Source organism: Sebastes umbrosus, chromosome 9 (genome assembly GCF_015220745.1).
Source record: "Sebastes umbrosus isolate fSebUmb1 chromosome 9, fSebUmb1.pri, whole genome shotgun sequence".
In the NCBI taxonomy this organism is placed as follows: domain Eukaryota; kingdom Metazoa; phylum Chordata; class Actinopteri; order Perciformes; family Sebastidae; genus Sebastes; species Sebastes umbrosus.
The window spans coordinates 30,520,016-30,538,789 of record NC_051277.1 but is presented as its reverse complement, the minus strand read 5'-3'; the positions used below and the strand labels follow the sequence as shown (position 1 = coordinate 30,538,789).

The 18,774-nt window shown below is 38.3% G+C and overlaps 1 long non-coding RNA gene across 1 annotated transcript; it reads right to left on the bottom strand.

Moving 5' to 3' along the window:
* Positions 1–677: 677 nt before the first annotated feature.
* LOC119493941 lies at positions 678–18,552 on the bottom strand. The gene is made up of 3 exons (XR_005208055.1): positions 18,427–18,552; positions 14,420–14,424; positions 678–703 (listed from the first exon to the last, which is right to left on the bottom strand). It is a non-coding gene; the product is annotated as an uncharacterized LOC119493941 (long non-coding RNA).
* Between the last annotated feature and the right edge of the window lie 222 nt (positions 18,553–18,774).

Below are 18,774 nucleotides of genomic sequence, written 5' to 3'. Positions count from 1 at the left end.
GTTGTCCCTACTGTAAGGCTACGCAGTGAAACCGGAGCGCAGGGGAGGAAACTTGATGAGAGCAAACACACAGTCTGACAGCTCTGAACTGACTGGCTTATTCATTAATTAAAATAAGACGGATGGCTGAAAAGAGGGAAGAATGAGAGCGGTTTGACAAACAGATAGATAGATAGATAGATGGATAGATGTGCATTTGTTAGGGATTATTTCCAGCGATAGATTAATATTCATTTGGTGCTCTAGTGAGTATTTCTGGCAGCAGGACGATGTATGTGGGATTGAGGTCAAATAAAGTACAGTTAAGCATTTATCCAGATGATTGCTCTCTAACTCATAGAGAACAATTGCTCTGTGTTGGAAAAATGTTGGTTGCCCCTCTCTTGGTTGAAACGCTTAACATTAAGTTTGGCTTTTGAGAAACTCACGTACATCTGGGAAATGTTTTTGGAATTTGTTAAAAATGGTGACATTGAAGAGGCGTTAGAAGTGTGAAGTCAGAGTAAAAATTGCTGATCTATTGTGAGGAATGTGTGCTGTACTTTGTTATACATTTGTGACCATGTTCTTTATTTAATTTTTTTTATTATATATTGATTGATTTATTTTTATATATTTATTTACTTATTTTTATTATTATTTTAGTTATTTCATTATATTTCGATTGTAAACATAATTTATATACTTTTAACTTCATGTTTAGCTATTTACTTTCAATTAAGATTTTTTTATAATCATTTTTATATTATAATTGTTTTATGCACTGTTCTGTGTTGTATGTACAATGTGTTAAATGTATAAAATCAATAAATATATGTTAAAAAAAAACATAAATAAACTACAATGTATGTTCATGGTGATTAAGGAACATGTCACCCAGTGGAATAGTGTGGCTCACTGATGTGTTTTAAGAGTTTTTGGACAACAATGGAGCTCTATGACACAGAGAAATAAGATACAACAGGCTTAGGACACAAACACAATACTCAGCTTAATCTCACAAAGCGTGTAACACACCCGCCAGTCCACCGGAAGAAAGCGTGTCAGTGTCACGTTTTGTTTCGCAAATGTGTGAATATTACATGCCTGCATGAAGGTGCAATGTTTTGTAGTGACGGTAGTAATGTGACGTTTGTCATGTGTTGTGTAGTGACGAAAGTGTAACTTCAGAGCTAGTTATTTAGGATATAAAACACAGTTATGGTGGCTGCGTCCAACTAACACAGGACTTTCAAGTGGGACACCACTTGAAAGTCCTGTGTTTTGTTTTGCAAGTTACGTTAGTGACGTTCGTCACATGTTTTCCGTACTGACGTTACGTTGTTTCCGCACGTGTTTTACTTTTTCCATTAACCTAACTAAATGGTTTTCTTGCCTGATCCTAAGTCAGTAACCACGATGTTTCCATTAACTTTCGCAAAGTGGTTTTCTTGCCTAAACCTAAATCTTGATGAATCTTGACGCCCATAATAATTTCTACAGTAACGCAGTAATTAGGTGGATAAGTTGTTTAAAGTGTGAAAAAATGTCCCTTGCGTCATTTTTCTGGTGAGGACATTATTTACTACAATTCAGAATAAAGAGCTAATTGGGGTCCGATAAACAAACTCAACATACTATTCCAACACTCCATCTTTCTATGGCCCTGATGCTTATCAGGAACCTTACATGAAAAAAGTTCCCCTGTGTTTCATAAAGCCATCCATCAAATCAACAGTTGTTCCTGTGTTGCTTTCACAGGATTCTTTGGAAACTCTAGTTCAGATATAAACAACGAGCGTTTCTAAGGGAACATACACACAATCCCAACAGTTTGGCAAATGTCGTCTAGGGAGCACAATTTGCAGGAAGTAAAAAGCAGAGCTGCTGGAGACTTTGAAAGCTTCCAGACCACTCAATGTCACAACTGTTGTAGAAGTAAAGCTTTACTCGAATGTGCCAGGACACGTTTCAGGGGAAAAGACAGCAAGGAACGAGACGAGGATAACATATACATATGGACACAGAGAAAGAGCAAAGTGAAGGGCATAACATAATGGCATAAAAACATAAGAGCAAAACAATAAATCAGAGATGCGCTTTGCCATTAAATCACTGTAAAGATTTAATGTCCATAAAATTGCTGAAGCTGAAATCGAGGTAGTGGGGGAGGTGGGGAGGGTAAAATCAAATGCTAAAGAAAAGTTTGGAATGTGGCCAAGGCAGAGGAGAAGTGGGGAGAGAAAAAGTGCAGAGGCAAGTGAGAGGGGAAAAAAAAGGTTTTGACAAGTGACAGGAAGAGAAGGAGAACAGAGGAGGAGGGGAATAAAAGGAAGGACAGTTAGAAGAAGAGACGATAAAAATCTAAAAGAATGGAAGAGAATTAAACTGTGAGAGAAAAGACAGTGAAGGCCAGATTGGGAAACAGTGCCAATTCTGTTTTATAGAGATATTTTTTTTATGTGAAAGGGAAGAATACTTCAGTTTCCAATACAGTGCGTTGTGATATATTTAAGTGTCTGTCCAAAGTGGAAATTCTCTGTTTACCTTGTGCAGGGTCAGCCAGGTTACAGCTCCACTGGAGCAGAGAGAAGTTAAGTTGAAGAAAGACTTCTGCCATCTACGGTTGTCATCCTGTCAGTCAAACCTCCACTCAGGTTCATATGAGAACATCAAGCACAAAGCCCGCTGTGACATGCGAAGATGAAACTTTAATGATTCCCACAGGGAAATCAAGATGAAAAACTTCCAACACATTAAAGGCTCATATGGATGAACATATAATAATTAAAAATGATCTAAGGAAATAAAGATGTCAAGGAAAGTGATACCAAGATATGACTTGTAAAAGAAAAAGTCAGTTTGCAGCCATCTGATTTACACAGGTTTTAGTCCAGTCAGTGCCAGAGAACCTGTGCAGAATGCAAAAATAAAACTACCCGTTCTCATTCCTAAACGACAGAGTAGGTTGTTTGCCAATGACTGCCAAAATGACGTGCTCGTTCTATTTAACATTGTGAAACGGTCGCACATGTCAATTTTAAACAGGTGAACGTTCTATTTAACGTTGTAAAACGGTCGCACGTGGCAATTTTAAATGGGGCTGTTCTATTTAACGTTGTGAAACAGTCGCACATGGCAATTTTAAACATGTGACCATTCTATTTAACGTTGGGAAAATGTTGCAGTTTTAAACACAGGGTTAACATTTTGAAAAGGAACTACTTGGTTAGGTTTAGAATTATATATTATATTAAAATAAGCATGTTTGTTACATAGTACATGATGTTGTGATGAAGTACATGATGTGTCACTTGGTTACGTTAGTTAGTTACGTTAGTTACGTAGTCACGGTAGTCAGGGTAGTTACGGTAGTTACTAAGTTATGGTAATTACTTAGTTACGGTAGTTACGTAGTTTCGTTAATCACATAGTTACATTAGTAACGTATTTGGGGCGGCTGTGGCTCAGAGGTAGCGCAGGTCGTCCACCAATCAGAAGGTCAGCAGTTCGATCCCTGCCTCCTCCTCCGGTCACATGTCGAAGTGTCCGTGTGCAAGACACTTAACCCCAAATTGCTCCCGGAGGCTGTGCCATCGGTGTGTTAATGACGGTGTGCTAAATTAGATCCTGATGGGCAAGTTGCAGCCTCTTTCATCAGTCTGAATGTGTGTATGTGAATGGGTGAATGCTGAAATGTAGTGTAAAGCGCTTTGAGTGGTCGGAAGACTAGAAAAGCGCTATATTAATGCAAGTCCATTTACCATTTACATACTAATATAGTTGTGTACTAACATAGTTGCATATCTAACTTAAAATAACTCAACGTGTTGATTTCTGGTTTCACACGAACAGCAGTCTCCTGGGTGAAAGTCCTGTGTTTGTTTGACCCATCCATCCACCTCAACCTCATCAATATCTGGACCTTTTCACTCTTTACACACCTGACTTCCTCCTTTGCCACTAAAGGTCGGTGCCTAACAACAAATGTTAATGCGGGTCATAATAAGCTGTGGTAACACTTTATAATAACCATCATTTATAAATGGTAAAAGTATAGTTAATTAAACTTAGTTAATAGTTATTTTACTGTTAACAAACAATGAAATGATAATAATGTTTAGTAATTATTAGTAATGCTAAAATGAATGTTGTTGTATCAGTAGTTTGTGTAATATGAAATAATTAATTTATAAACTATATGTTGTATCATAGCTAATAAGAGACTAATATTACATTATGCTTATATTAGTAAAATATTTATTAACAGTTTATTGTTGTACACATTATAAAATTGTATATACTATATTAAGTATTTGTTAATGATTAGGTAATGATTTGTAAACTTTAAAGAAGTTGTTTGTAAAATATATATAAACATTACATAGATAGATGGACCAGAAACCAATTATGACAAAGGATTAACTATCTATCTAAATAATGTTTATAGATGCTTTACAAAGTATTTATTAACTATTTAGGTATTAAATTAAGGTATCATAATCATCTGTTGCAATTCTATACAAGCCTTTTAAATAATGTTTATAGATGGTTTATAAACCAATTATTAACCATTAACAATGTGTTGCAAATATTTGCTCCATCTATCTCTAATGTTTAAAGATGTTTCACAAACAATTTCTTAAAGGTTTACAAATCATTTTGTAATCATTAACAAATATATATATCATAGTATATAAAATGATATAATGTATGCAACAATAAACTGTTAAATACCATAAATTATAGAATTACTAATAATTAGTAAACTGTATTCATTATAATTTCATGGTTTGTTAACACTGAAATAACTACTAACTCATTTTAAATTAACTATCAATTTACCATTTATAAGTGATGGTTATTGTAAAGTGTTACTGCAGCACAGACGACCTATACAGACGTTTTTTGGGTGAGGACGTCTTGAAAAATAAATCCGTCATTATTCACATGACAGTTGAAAAAAGGGGACAAAATCTGTCCAGAACAAGAAAATTTATAGAAGCACAATACACAGAATTTTTTTATTTTTTAAATGGAGAAAGGTGCTGTTAAACCTGCATTAATTTATATTTTGGCCATTTGGGGGCAGAACAACAAGCTATAAACACAATTGACATATTTTATATTATTACAACTGTGTTTTACTATATTGTCATCCATTATCTGTATATACAGCAGTCTGCACTTATTCATTGTTTATAAATTATAAATGCTAAAATAGGGTTAAAATAAAATGTTACCCTGCAGCATTAATATAACCAAAACAAACAATGGCCTTAACTATGGAAACACAACCCAAGTTGTGACAAACAGGAAAACCTGCAGCAAATATTATGCCGTCATGATTGGGGCTTCAAGTGATTCATTTCACTTTAAATCCTGAAGATAAAGACATGTTGCATCATCACCAGGGAGCCTGTCAGATAATTTACAGATATATTTCACAACATTCAAACTCACTTTTGAGTTCAGGTGCAATGAAAATGAATAATTTGTCTGGCTAATCGTGCCAAATGTTTCCCTCAAGTCAATAATTTTCTTTTCGCAGCAACTTGGGTTGCACCCCAAGCAAGCACTAAAACTTATCTGAGGAAACTTTATGGAGATGCGATACATCATCATTTGCATATAAACGATTGAATGGGAAGCTCAGTTATTCTCCTAGCCCCATGGTTGTATTGAGTTTATAGTTTTGAGGTACCAAAGAAGTTGCTACCCAAATGATTTGTACTGTTCAGGTGTCTGATGCAAAGGGAGGCAAAGTTGTGAAGGTGGATGAAATCCATGGAAGGCAAAAAACAGAAGTACAGAGGGGAGCTAAAGTAATCACTACTGAGGCATGTCTGTACTTTCCAAATCTGCCATCTCACAACTCTTTGACTCTGCACCAGAACCATTTTCTGCTTTTTAGAACCTTCTGTGCAATGCCCAGTACAAGTAAAAGGAAAATAATGACAGAGGACATTCCCTATTGCAGCAATTATTTTTTTTGATTGTCCTGAAAACTAATCTTGTTCCAATAGAGTTTAAAAAAGAAAACAACAAAGAAGTGAGGACTGAAAGAGAATGACAAGCTGTCTGGAGACAAAAGGAAGGTGCAAATAAAGCGGATGGGAGAAAACTTTAGGACTAACAACATTAAATGTTGACATTTGGACAGTAGAGAGGTGGTGTCCATGAAAGAAACAGTCCAATAGAGGAATGCAAGTGATGGAGAAAAAGACATTAGACTGAACAGGGAATCTGATGAATGCGAAAAAACAAATTCTTGAGTCGGGGGAAAATTAAGAAAATGGAAAAAGAGGGTGAAAAGAAGACAACTTTGAAAGGAGGGCAGACAAAAAGAGTTTAACAAAGAAAACAACAAAAAAGGTGAGGAAGAGGATGACGAGCTGTCTGGAGACAAAAGGAGGGTGCAAACAAAGAGGAGGAGAAACCTTTAGAACTAATAACATTAAATGTTGACATTTGGACACTGGAGAGGTGGTGTCTGGGAAAGAAATAGTCCAAAAGAGGAATGCAAGTGATGCAAGTGGGAGAAAAAGAAAGAAAAAGACATAAACTGAACAAATAATCAGATGAAAACAAATTCTTGAGCGGGTGGAAATTAAGAAAAAGGTAAAAGGAGAGGGTGAAAAGAAGAAAACTTTGAGAGGAGGGCAGACGAAAAGAAAGAACACTTTAAAGGTGAAGGCTGTGGCCTTGACTAATCGTCCATACGGCTCAGTGGCAGCCGAACCACAGGGAGCCGCCTGGTTTGTGTGTGTGTGTGTGTGTGTGTGTGTGTGTGAGAGTGAGGGAGAGAGATGAATATGCATTGTTTTCTGTCAAACGTCAGGCTGCCAGCAGGTTGCCAGCTTGGCCCATTATAGCCAAGGAAGACAGCTAACACGGATCATGCACAGTTACACACACAAAGGCCACACACACACACACACAGTCGTGTTTTCATAACTTGTGAGGACACTACAATGACTCAATGATTAATTTCCTGGAGACTTAACTTACCTCTAACTGTAACTACTACTTGCCTGACTCTTTCCCTAACCTTAACCTAAACCTAACCTTACCCTAACCCTAAACCCTAATATATAATGATTTACGTTATGGGGACATGCATTTTTGTCCCTATTTGGAAGACAAGTCCCCACAAAGTGACTTTGTAAACAGGCTCATGTCCCCACAAAGTGGGTAATCCATGCCCACACTCACACACACACACAGCCGTGTACTTCCATCTTTGTGAGGACACTCATTGACATAATGCATTCCCTAGCTCCTCACCCTAACTTAAACCATCACAACTAAATGCCTGACCCCAACCCTTACCCTAACCTATACCTAATTCTAACCTGCACCTTGAAACCATGTCTGAACCCTCAAACAGGCCTGTGAAGGTCTTTCCGAAGGTGAGGATCGGCCAAAATGTCCTCACTTTCCAAAAATGTCCTTACTCTGAAGGCCAAAACTCAAATTTAGTCCTCATAAAGATAGCTGGACAAGCACTCACATACACACACAAACACAATGATGACTTTGACAGCATGTGCACATATTGTGCATACAGAAACATACAGTAGCACCTGTCAAATGACTGATAGTGTTGTTTGCGCAGCACATACACATCTCCCTCTGTGGCCTGTTTCCTTTCTCTGCCCCATTACCCTTTTCTGCCTCCTGCTACTCCGCTTTAAAAAGCCTTCCGTCACAGCCCTCCCTCTTTCCTCACCTCTGTTTTTACTTTTAAAGTGCGGTCCACGGTCCCTTTTAGACATTTACTTGATGACATAAATGTGTTGGCAATCACCAGTCAATTTTTCCATTAAAAAAACGCTTCCAACATGTAGTGTTCATTTTGTCATTTTTTTTCTTTTTTCATTTAGTCGTAGTCCTGTCTGTCCTGGTTAGTTTTTATCATATTTAGTCAACCTCATCCTTTCGTTTAGTTTCCTTATCATTTTTTTATAAAGTCAAATTTTAGTTGACTTAAAGTCGGGACCTTTTAGTTGTGTCTTAGACTAAAATGTCAACAGTTTCATTGACTAAAACTAAATTAAAATAGTTATGGCTTTCTTTGACTTTTAGGCCGTCGGATTATTTTTAACATTCCAGTTTATCTAGTTTAGCCAAAACATCACCTTGATTCTTTCAAAGCCCTGTGGTTGCCATCGTTAACCAGCAGCAACCTCCTGGTCTAAGAAGTGAAGCCAATGCGGAAGTCATAAACTTCCATTCTTTCTAATGGCCAGCAGGGGGCGTCTCTTCTGGTTGCAAAACTAAGTCCAATTGTATAGTCTAAGTCTATCAGTCAATGAGAGTCTCTTCTCATTTGATTTATTACCTCAGTAAACATTGTAAACATGAGTTTATGGTCTCAATCGCTAGTTTCAAGTCTTCTTCAATACAGCATGATGTTCATTTAGTAAATTATGGTCCCATTTAGAGTCAAATAGACCATAAAGCAGGGGATGCTTTAGGGCGGGGCTACCTTAGGATTGACAGGTCGCCACCACGGCGTCGTCCGGTCTGGATGTTGTCCGTGTTTTCGTCTTAGAACTTTAACCCTTTCATAGTGTGTTTTCAGTTCACTCAAGTTAATTGTAACATTTTGATCACCTAAAAAATTTCTTATTCAGCGTTCAGTTGTACTTAGCTCCATCCCCTCGTGTCACTTCTGGTTGCAAAAAAACAAGATGGCGACGGCCAAAAACCAAGATGGTGACTGCCAAAATGCAGAACTCTAGGCTTCAAAACGGCAGTCAACAAACCAATGTGTGACGTCACGATGACTACGTCCACTCTTTTATAGTCTATGTTCTTTAACTGAAGTAATTATGAAAAAAGTAATTGTGTGCTGCTAGTGTAGTCCTGATATGGCGGAACCACTGCATTGAGAAAAAAATAATAGTCTCCTCCTTTTTGCAATGAAAATAAAGAGAGATTTTGGTAAAGTTTTTATTTTTGAAACTACATTTTAGTGTCGTCTTTTTTGTCAACAACATTACATGTTGATATAGTCACAGTTAGTGTTTGATGACATCAGTGCCGTCTCGCCATTGTCTCATCGTCGTCTTGTCTTAGTCGTGGTAAAAAAAGTAATTGACGAACATATTTAGTCATAGTTTTCATTAAAGGTGCTAAATGCTAGACTGGGCACAGTTGTCAACATGGCGACCCAGTCCTGACAGCACGCCACCCTTCAGCGATGGTTTTCAGCTGTAAACGCCATAGGAAAGTAGTGCAGAGTGGCAGTTGTGAGCCAGCCAGTGGGGCACGCTCACATGCAAGAACATGCACTAAAAAACCCGCGCAGCCGGCCCGGCTATGTCCACAAAGCACAGTGAAGCTCGGATTACAACACACATGGAGGGAGAGTGACTTCATTCTCTGCTCAGGTAGACATCACTCCTCTATGTCTTTACATAGCAAATAGTTGTTTGCTGCTATATTAAAGCTCTGGTTATCGTATAGAGAACCATTAATGAAATTAACACTGGTGCAAGCAACGATAATCTTTAACAAGTGGGACCAACCCAAACATTAGGAGAGCTTTTTGCCAAAAAAAATAAAGAGAGAAATTAAAAGCTCTAAGCCTAAATATATCTGCAGCCATAAAACCATAATGCCTACAATTCGGACTTGCATCATTGTGCTGTTGATCCTCTGGGCATAATATAATTTAATTGTGTTGTATGCAAGGACTCCTATAGAATTTGGGAATTAGAAACTGTTACTACATTAGCTGTCTCAAAACTAACTCTTCTTGCAAGTTAATTTGTTTGATATACTGAAGCAAGGGCCTTGAGGTGCATTCATAAGAGCACAAAGTAAAAATCACAGGGAGTGCAAAACAGAAATTGGTTTGCATTCAGTCTAACCTGAACTCACTTTCTCCTTTTGACTTTATGTATTTCAAGTATCTCCACTGTAAGGTACAAAACTGTGGAATCTTAATTTAATCATTTTCAATAGGAGCTTTTGCAAATGTCAGCGTACAATGTATTCACAACGACAGAAGACAGGGAGCAAGTGCAAAAATGTTCAACCAGTCTCATAGATGGGACTGATAGCCATGACCTCTTGAAGAAGCCTTTAGAGGTTCTGTCCATGTAGCACAACCACTGTTAATCACATAAAATTATACTATGGCAACTGAGAATTCTCAAGTCTGATTCGCTGTAACGGGTGGATTAACTTTTAGTAACCGGACAGCCACCGGACACCTATGACACAGATGTGTGTGGATTATCATTCTAGACCAGTAGAACCTATTTTCCTTGAAGCCCCCCTCTTTAACATTATAAAGCAGGTTTAAGTGCTATATAGATACTGTTAAACTATCAAAACGCTCAATATACGGAGAAATACACACAGCACTTATTCAGAAATTGTGTGTTTGAAACAAGCCATTAGGATTTCTGTCCATTTGTGATGTCACAAATATACAATATTTAGACCATTACACAGTCTGTCCTGGTTGCAGTGTATGTGAATGTCATCAGCTGACAGGAAGTACACATGGTCTCAAACTGTTGCCTAGCAACGCAATTCCATTGCAATTCCATTGCAATTCCATTGAAATGCACTAAAACTGAGCGTTTCAGACAGAGGGGAAATACAGGTATATTCAGGCAGAGAGTTCGAGGAAAATAATGTGTTTTTGAACATTACAGCATGTAAACATGTTCTAGTAGAAACACAAAATACAAGTATGAACCTGAAAATTAGCACGATATGGGACCTTTAAGTACGTCTGTTCACACCAGGCATTAGAATGTGTCTCCAGATGCGTTTTGAGTGGCCACTCGTGATCCGACCTCCCTTCCCCGCTCTATGTGCAAATAGACACGCACTAAACACATGGCTAATACAGCATACGTCGTGACGTTATATTACAGGAATGCCAGTAGTAATATTGTGAATTCGGGTACATTTTATTAACATTTTTACAACATCAAAATATAAGGTTATTGGACCGGTGGTCCCCGGGGACCTCCGCGCCACCGGCACCGCTGCCTTTGCCAGACAACAGCGGGGTACAGCACTCCAGAAGTCGAGCAGGCAGGCGGGCGGGCAGGTGTTAGCTCCGTGCAAAGCAGCGCAACAAAAATCGCGACACATTTTCGATAGTATGATAATAATGTACTTCCTGTTCCCAGTCTGATAGTCTGTAGATATGTAGCCTATAAACAAAGTATACAGTAGAGCACAGAGGCCGTTTCCATGCTGCGAGGCAGACGAGCGCTCGCCTGTCTGTTCACATGAAGAGCGCAGAGACCCGCTGATCCCAGCGGGACGTCAGTTGAGTAGGCAGTCCTTAATGTGGCCCAGGACACATTTGCGTACACACTGCTAAAAGAATGTGGCCACATGTGGCCCAGACAACCTCTGAATGTGGTCTGATCATCACCCTTAAAAAGAAAAAAAAAATACAAATCCTCAAACTATGTCCTTAATTTGAATAAGGTGATTCAGTGTATTAAATGAGTCAACTTTCTTTCATGAATATAACTCGTCGGTTTCGCCAACACACCCCGACCTCTGCCCTAAGCAGATTTTCTCGCTCTTTATTCTACGTCAGTTGCTCTGACTAATAATGCCGCAGATGGGTTTACAGTGGAGTTAGATAAAAGCGCGGTGAAGCTCATACAGACGCTAAAGGGTTCCTCGGTGCATCGGTATCGGACGCCTAGGGCCACTAACCCAGAGGCGGTGTTTGATGAGCACAAAAGCCAAAACTTTTGAAACTGTTTGTTGCTAGGTTGCCTAGCAATTATATGGTAGGGGAACTCTGTTTTATAATATTTAAAACACAAATGCAAGATCATTTTGAGGGCAAACCTATATATATATTTCAGTTCTGAATATGAGCGTTTCGGAATACTTTTCGAGACGTGGCTCAGGGAAAAGGCAACAACGACAACATAAATAAACAGACTGAGATTCGTGTTCCTCTCCTGTGCGCAGCATCCGTCACAGTCTTGACAGAAAACCAGCGGATTATGATGGAAATGAGTGACAGGAATGTTCTCGGTGAAGACAGGAGACTGAAAAGAAAATGTGTGCCTTGTCGTCTGGAAGTATTGCCCCCTTCTTCTTCTCCTAGGCCCCCCAACTGATAATGGATTTGACTGTACTATTTAGCTGGAATGAAAGGATGGTGTGACAGTTTCCGTTTCCCCCTGAGGAGAATATATAATCTCCAGGCATGAATTTACATTAGTCTTGTCATCTGATAGAAGAGGCGTTTATTGTAGGGCAAATCTGCATGAAAGCCTCTTATAATGGGATCTCCGGTTAGGTCACGTAACTAAGTAGTCTTTCATGTGTCTTACAATGAGGAGCACAGCTGAACTCCATATCAAACACCTGCTGATAAAGCTATGTTTCTTCTTCCTGCATGTTAGCGCTTAACACCTTATGAGTTACTTCAACACACCTATACACGGAAGCCTTGAAATGCAAGTGAGAGAAAAATCAAAACCTGGTGATCCTTAAGTCTGATCTAAATTGTTTTATCTCCTGTGTTCATGACTTAAAAAAAGGTTTTGCTAGGATAATTTACTTTTTGATCATGTGTTAAACAGGTGAAAGGCAATAAAGTGATCCTGGCAAACCTTTTTTTTCTTTTTCCTAACCTGTTTCACATATTTTTTTCTTAAGGAACTTGGAAAGATCATTCGGGCAAAACCCTTTTTTTCACCTCTTCTTAAGTCATAAACACATTTTTTGTTTCACTTGCCTCTCAGGGCTTCCATAGCTCAATCTCATAACATGAAGAAAAAGGGGTTTTATGAATACTTACTACCTAAGCTGCCATAAAATTATCTCCGGCTACACTAATAGTAAACATTCAAACCTCTCAAAAATCTGTCTATCGTACTTTAAAGGTGCTAAATATGAGATTGGGAGCATTTCCATTGCCTCCGCACGGTTCTCAACATGGTGACGACTGAGCTGGCGGCTCGTAGCTAACGGACCTAACAGCAAAGATTATAGAAACAAATAGACAAAATTCCTGTGTTTTTTTTTATAACAGCCGCTGCTGCCATTTTGGACTGAAAACGCTTATTATGTTTATAATATTTAATTGTTCAACGCAGGCCATTTAGGTAGAATATGACAAAAGAATAGAAATGATTTAGTTTTACTTTTGTAAGGCACTTTTTAGGCGGATGTTTTACTGGTGTCCGATAGTCGCTTTCATTACAAAATGGCAGAGGCGTAGCTTTGCTGCTGGGCACTGATGTTGCAATGGAACGAACGGTTGACTTTCACCTCTTGGCAATATACGTTCTTTGCTAACAGCGCTAAACGTGAAAACTGCTGACAGAGCTAACAGTGTTAACCTGGTGGGGGGGGAACCATTGGGTTGGTGCTACGCTTCCGTAACAGCGCCATCAGTCGGGACGGCGTTATCTGCTATAACTGCTGTATAAGAGCAGTGCTCAGTGCAAAGTTTAACTTGTACAAGGATGATAGAAATTAATAGTAAAAAATGTTGATGAAGCCGTTTACATGATTGCATCAATGTGACACCATTTCAGTCTTAATTGTACTGTATCTCATGTTGTATATGTCACATCATATCATAAAATGTGACACAACTGCCTTATGCATTTCAAGAATAAAACATGAAGATAACCAAAATGGACAGCCAAGTGTGTAATGACACCTTTCAAATCCGAGGCTGCATATTTATCAACATACAGTATCAGTCCTACTGCCTTCAGACGGCTGCAGGGGTTTAATGAACTGAAGGAGAAGCTTTTCATACATTATTAAACCAGCTGTGGACAACATTAACTGTGAGAACCACTTACAGTCATTTATAGATAAATGCAGATACATTTACTGATGTTCCTGCTTTCAGCACATTAAACATTTTTTATGCCAATTTAAACACATCTTACATTTTAAGCATTATTCTGTCTTTGCTGCACATTTTCTCCAAGTATTTCCCCTTTTGACAAAACCATCAGATTGGCAGTAGATTGACGTGTCAGAGACAACTTTAGTTCCACTCCACATTTTTTGTCCTAGTCATGCTGACCCATCTGCAATGGCTCTACGCCCCCCAGGTGGGGCCCACCCCACAGTTTGACAACCCCCTAAATTGTGAGAAGAGATATCATGGGCAAGTTTAAGCAAACAATGCTTGGGCTTAAAAGTGTATTGCTCTATCTTCTCTATCTATTTTTTTCATATAAATGTACATCTTTGGGACCTAATATAAGTAGGTTCCTTACATCTTAACCCTTATTTGAACCCACATCTCCACAATGTATCTGTACAACCTTTTCCCCACAGTAACACAGACACTAAACACTATGCAAAAATGCATTGAGTGTTGAGATTTGAGCCAAGGGAATGACTATTCGAAAGGATTAGATTTGAATTCACTATGTAAAATAACACTTGTGAGCTTTAAAACAACTTCTGCTCTCGTTGCAGGGGGAAGGAAAGGCTTATATGGGGGAAAGTGTCGGATTTTAACCCACGAAAATTGCACAGAGCACAGCGCACGTCTTTGCCCAGCGAGCCACTGGGGTGTCTCTACATAATACGATTTGACTGCTGAAATCCATATGAAGGGAAGGAATATAAAGAGGGTGAATGGGGGATTGTGGCAGGCAGTTTTTGTGCGAGGAGAATGGATAATCTATAGGCATGGATTTACATTCATCTCCTCTTCTGTGGAGCTGACTTGGCACAGAAAACGCACGACTTATGAAGACATCAGCTATGCAGCTTTCAGTCAAACTGTATGGGGATGAATCTCAGTGTGTGTGTGTGTGTGTGTGATTGAAAAAGACAAATTTAATGATGAAGACATCAATCATGATTTGGTTAGTCAACATCCATGCAGATTAACTGTGACTGTGTGTGCGTGCGTGCGTGTGCGAGGCTTTTGTGCCTTACTGTACATTAAATGTGAAAAAAACACACATTATGGAAGTTTATGATACATATTATAGCATTCACATACATTATATATGAATGTCATTATGTGTTTGGAACTGTCAGTAAGGGCTGAGCTTTGCATACTGATGACAGTGCTCCTGCTTCAACAGAATACAGTATATGCTTACTTAGCTCCACACTAAAAAAGCTTATTTTTCTCTCTAAAGATTAAGGCAATAATTTGCATCTTAATCCCCCCGTAACATGTAGTCAAAAGCATATAAGCAGTGGAACAGTGAGTGGTCAGGGGTCTTCAAATGCAGCAAAAGTGCTTATATGGCTTGTGTGAATATTAATTGCACTTTTGCTGGAGTCCTGGAAGTTTGATAAGAGGTTGAAAACATTCTTTGCTTTCTCTCAACCAAAGCTGGATCCTACTGTTACTGTGCATGCCATACCAGAATATCAAAAGCATCAAAGGGCGGGTTAAGCTTAATCCTACCAGAGGTCTACTTATCGTCAGGCGCTTTACTCTATCGTTCCAATTTTTCATGATTCTGTCACTCAATTTGTTCCCAATGACTGATTGTAATTGTCCCTTTTTAATGTTTTAATTGGTGTTTTAAAAAAAAAAAAAATGCATGGGGATCCTAGGGGACCCCAGTCAAAAGCATCCAATTCTGCATATGCAGCTTTAATAGATGGACCTATTTATTGAGTTCATATACTCCATGGCTGTGGTCGAAAAGTATTTTTTGCCTAAGATGGTTCCTAATGGAATGAAATGACCTGGAAGTATCTGAGTAGCAGCCATGATGAGAGCTGTTTGAATCCTCCAAATGGTAAGGAAAGGTGCTTCAATGCTTCCTTTAATAACATCCTTACTACCATCTTTGTGGATTCAATGAGCACAACTGTATTAATGTGTGATGGTGTTAGTCCCCTTAGTAGCCAAACTAGAGACCTAGGGCATTCAGAGGATGGATAAATTGACCATAAGGGGGTTTCTGAGCAGTTTCCAGAACAGAAGCGTTCGCCATCCAATCACCGAAAAATATAATTCTTGCAGAAATCTCCAAATGTCAAAAGTTTTTGATACCAAATCACAGCATGGCTTTTTCTATAGTGTTCCTCAAGGTCATGGTGTCTTGATGTGGTAAAGTGGAGGGATTATTGATAATTTTTATCAAATCTTGAGTGGTAAAAAATGGTTAAATTTAGCACCAAATCTGTGTAACAAATGGTATCAACCCAAACATTAGATATAAATGAGCATGGGGATGGCCATCAAATACTTCTATCATAATGTTCTAAGCAGTTTTACAATCATTTGCAATTAATCCATCCATTTATTAATTAATGAATTAATATGTATTTCTTATTTGTGACCCGCTCTATCAAAATGAGTCAGCGCATTCTTGTAAAAACACGTTTTTTTATGAAAAAGTGTGTTTTGGGTTGTTTTGTTTTTTTATGCGTTTCTGAATAAATAAAGTCTCAGCTTTAATACAAAGTAAGAATCGATGTAAAATTCAAATGATAAGTCTAGTTTTGAAGCTCTTAAACATAACGTTGTCGTAAAGTTTTTACCGGAAGTCCGCTGTATTGACGCGGCTCAATAGAGCGGATTGACAGATTGTGGTTGACAGAGGAGATAGCTGCTTGACAGGATGAATTCACGTATGGAAAACATCGCTCAACTTTTAAATTAAATTCCTGTTAGAGGTGCAACATCTGACGACAACTGGACCGACTTAAATTCAGATTATTTCACCGCACCGGGTGATGAGGACAGCGGGTGCGCCGAGTCGGGTCGGACGCCCGGCTAACGCTAGAGGCTAGGCTAGCTCTCAATCCGCTGATCAGGACGGAGAAAGTGAGTTGGAGGAAGGTGAGGAGGAAGATATTCCACTCGTGGCTGAGCCGATGATGACACACAGTGTCTCTGATTAAAGTTATTAAATCAGGACAGTGTTATAGAGACTGAGATCGCCCGGCCGGGAGTACCAGTGTAGCTGCAAACTGTACAACAGCGCCGCTCTCTACACCGGAGGAGATGGAGAGAAGACGCGACCAGATGGAAGAAATGACTTATGGTAAGTTCTGATAGTTAAACTACACTACCCTTGTTTTATCTGTTTGTTTTAAAGAATTTTAAATCACTATAGAGCAGGCTAAGAAGCATTTAAGGCAGCTAATAATGTGTGTGTCAGTGTGTGTAGTCTATAGGTGTCTGTCTGTCTCAGGTGTGTCTCTCAGGTGCCTGTCTCCTAGAAACTATTATTATTAAAAGGGAAATATTGTGAAGTGTTTAATTCATTCAAAGAAGCGTTGTATCTGAACATAATCCAGGCAGCTGTTACATCATCACCACACCAGGTTTTATGAAAACAATATACAAATGTAATTTCTAGGAGACAGGGACAGGGACAGACAGGGTTGCTGTGAGAGACAAAAGGTGAGGATATCATTTTAAATAGCAAAAGAAATAGCTTAACATATAGTCAAATTATATGTTGTATATTAATCTGATAACCCATGATGAATAGGCTATGTTTCTGAATATAGGGCTGTATTAATATGATAATGATCAGGCCTCATTCAACAATGATTCAACATGATTTAGCCAGCTTAAAATCTTTGAGATGACTTGATTTTTCACTTTATGCTTTTCACTTTATGTCATTTTGTAGATGAGAAACATCTGGATCTCCTTGAGAAGATCAGCTCCCACATGACCCTGTCAAAGGATACAGTGATCTCCAGGAGAAGCCAGCAGAACGAGCGCAGGCACCACATTTCATAGTCTTTCTAATATATATATTTCTATTATATATTATATTATATAATATTGTACATACATAATATGTACATAATATTTGTTCATATTCTATCCATTTTCTAGTATGTTTTTTTATTGTTTGGATATGGACTTGTAAGTTTGTGCATGTACCTGTGTGCACATGGCTCCATATTTAATATTTTTAATTATGTATTCTTCATATAATTATTATTATATTGAAATAAACATATATACTATATATTATATCATATGTACATTATATTTTTTTATATTTTATACATTTTATTCCATAAATTTTGGATTCTTTTCTACATGGACTTCTAGCCCTATCTACTGTACTGCTTGTGGTCATACGCGTGCACGTGGCCACGTGCACATCACATGCTCGTGACTATGTGCACATGTATACATGAAGGTATGTGTAGGCTACATTATGAAATGTTGGGTGTCACTTTTGACCAAAACATATTGTGTTCATTTAGACTTGAGTCTCAATAAATGTGTTTTAATCAATGCAAAAAAATGGCTGAATATGAATTCTTATCTTTAATGCCCTTTTTCTCAAAAGTAATGTTTCATGACAGTCGAACTTTGAAAGAGCATATCTCATTGAATATTTGGCGTAGAAAGATAATCTTGGTATTGCCATAAAGCTGAGACTTTCCTCTTTACAGCCAGATAGATAACTCAAAATGTGTTTCGGGGTCAATGTGACTCATAATGATGGAGCAGGTCACATTTATGACTAGAAGATCTTGCCACACAGTGCTGAGCTGCATCTCAAATTAATCTTCAGGTTCCCATCTTTCAGATGATGTACACCACTTCTATGTGATATACAGTATACTGCTGACTTTTTATCTTCCCCTGAACATCCCCTGTAAAAACAAGGCGGAATAGTAAAGGGTTAAACACTCACTGCTGAGTAAATATAAGCTGCTGGCCTACAATCAAGGTTTGAATAGTCTACATATACAGAGTAAATATTGCGAAATATATACGCTCTACCAAATGGATGTAATTCTCTTTTGTAAAGCACTAGAATGTTCAGGGGATAATTATGATCATTCATGTGGGGAGTTTTG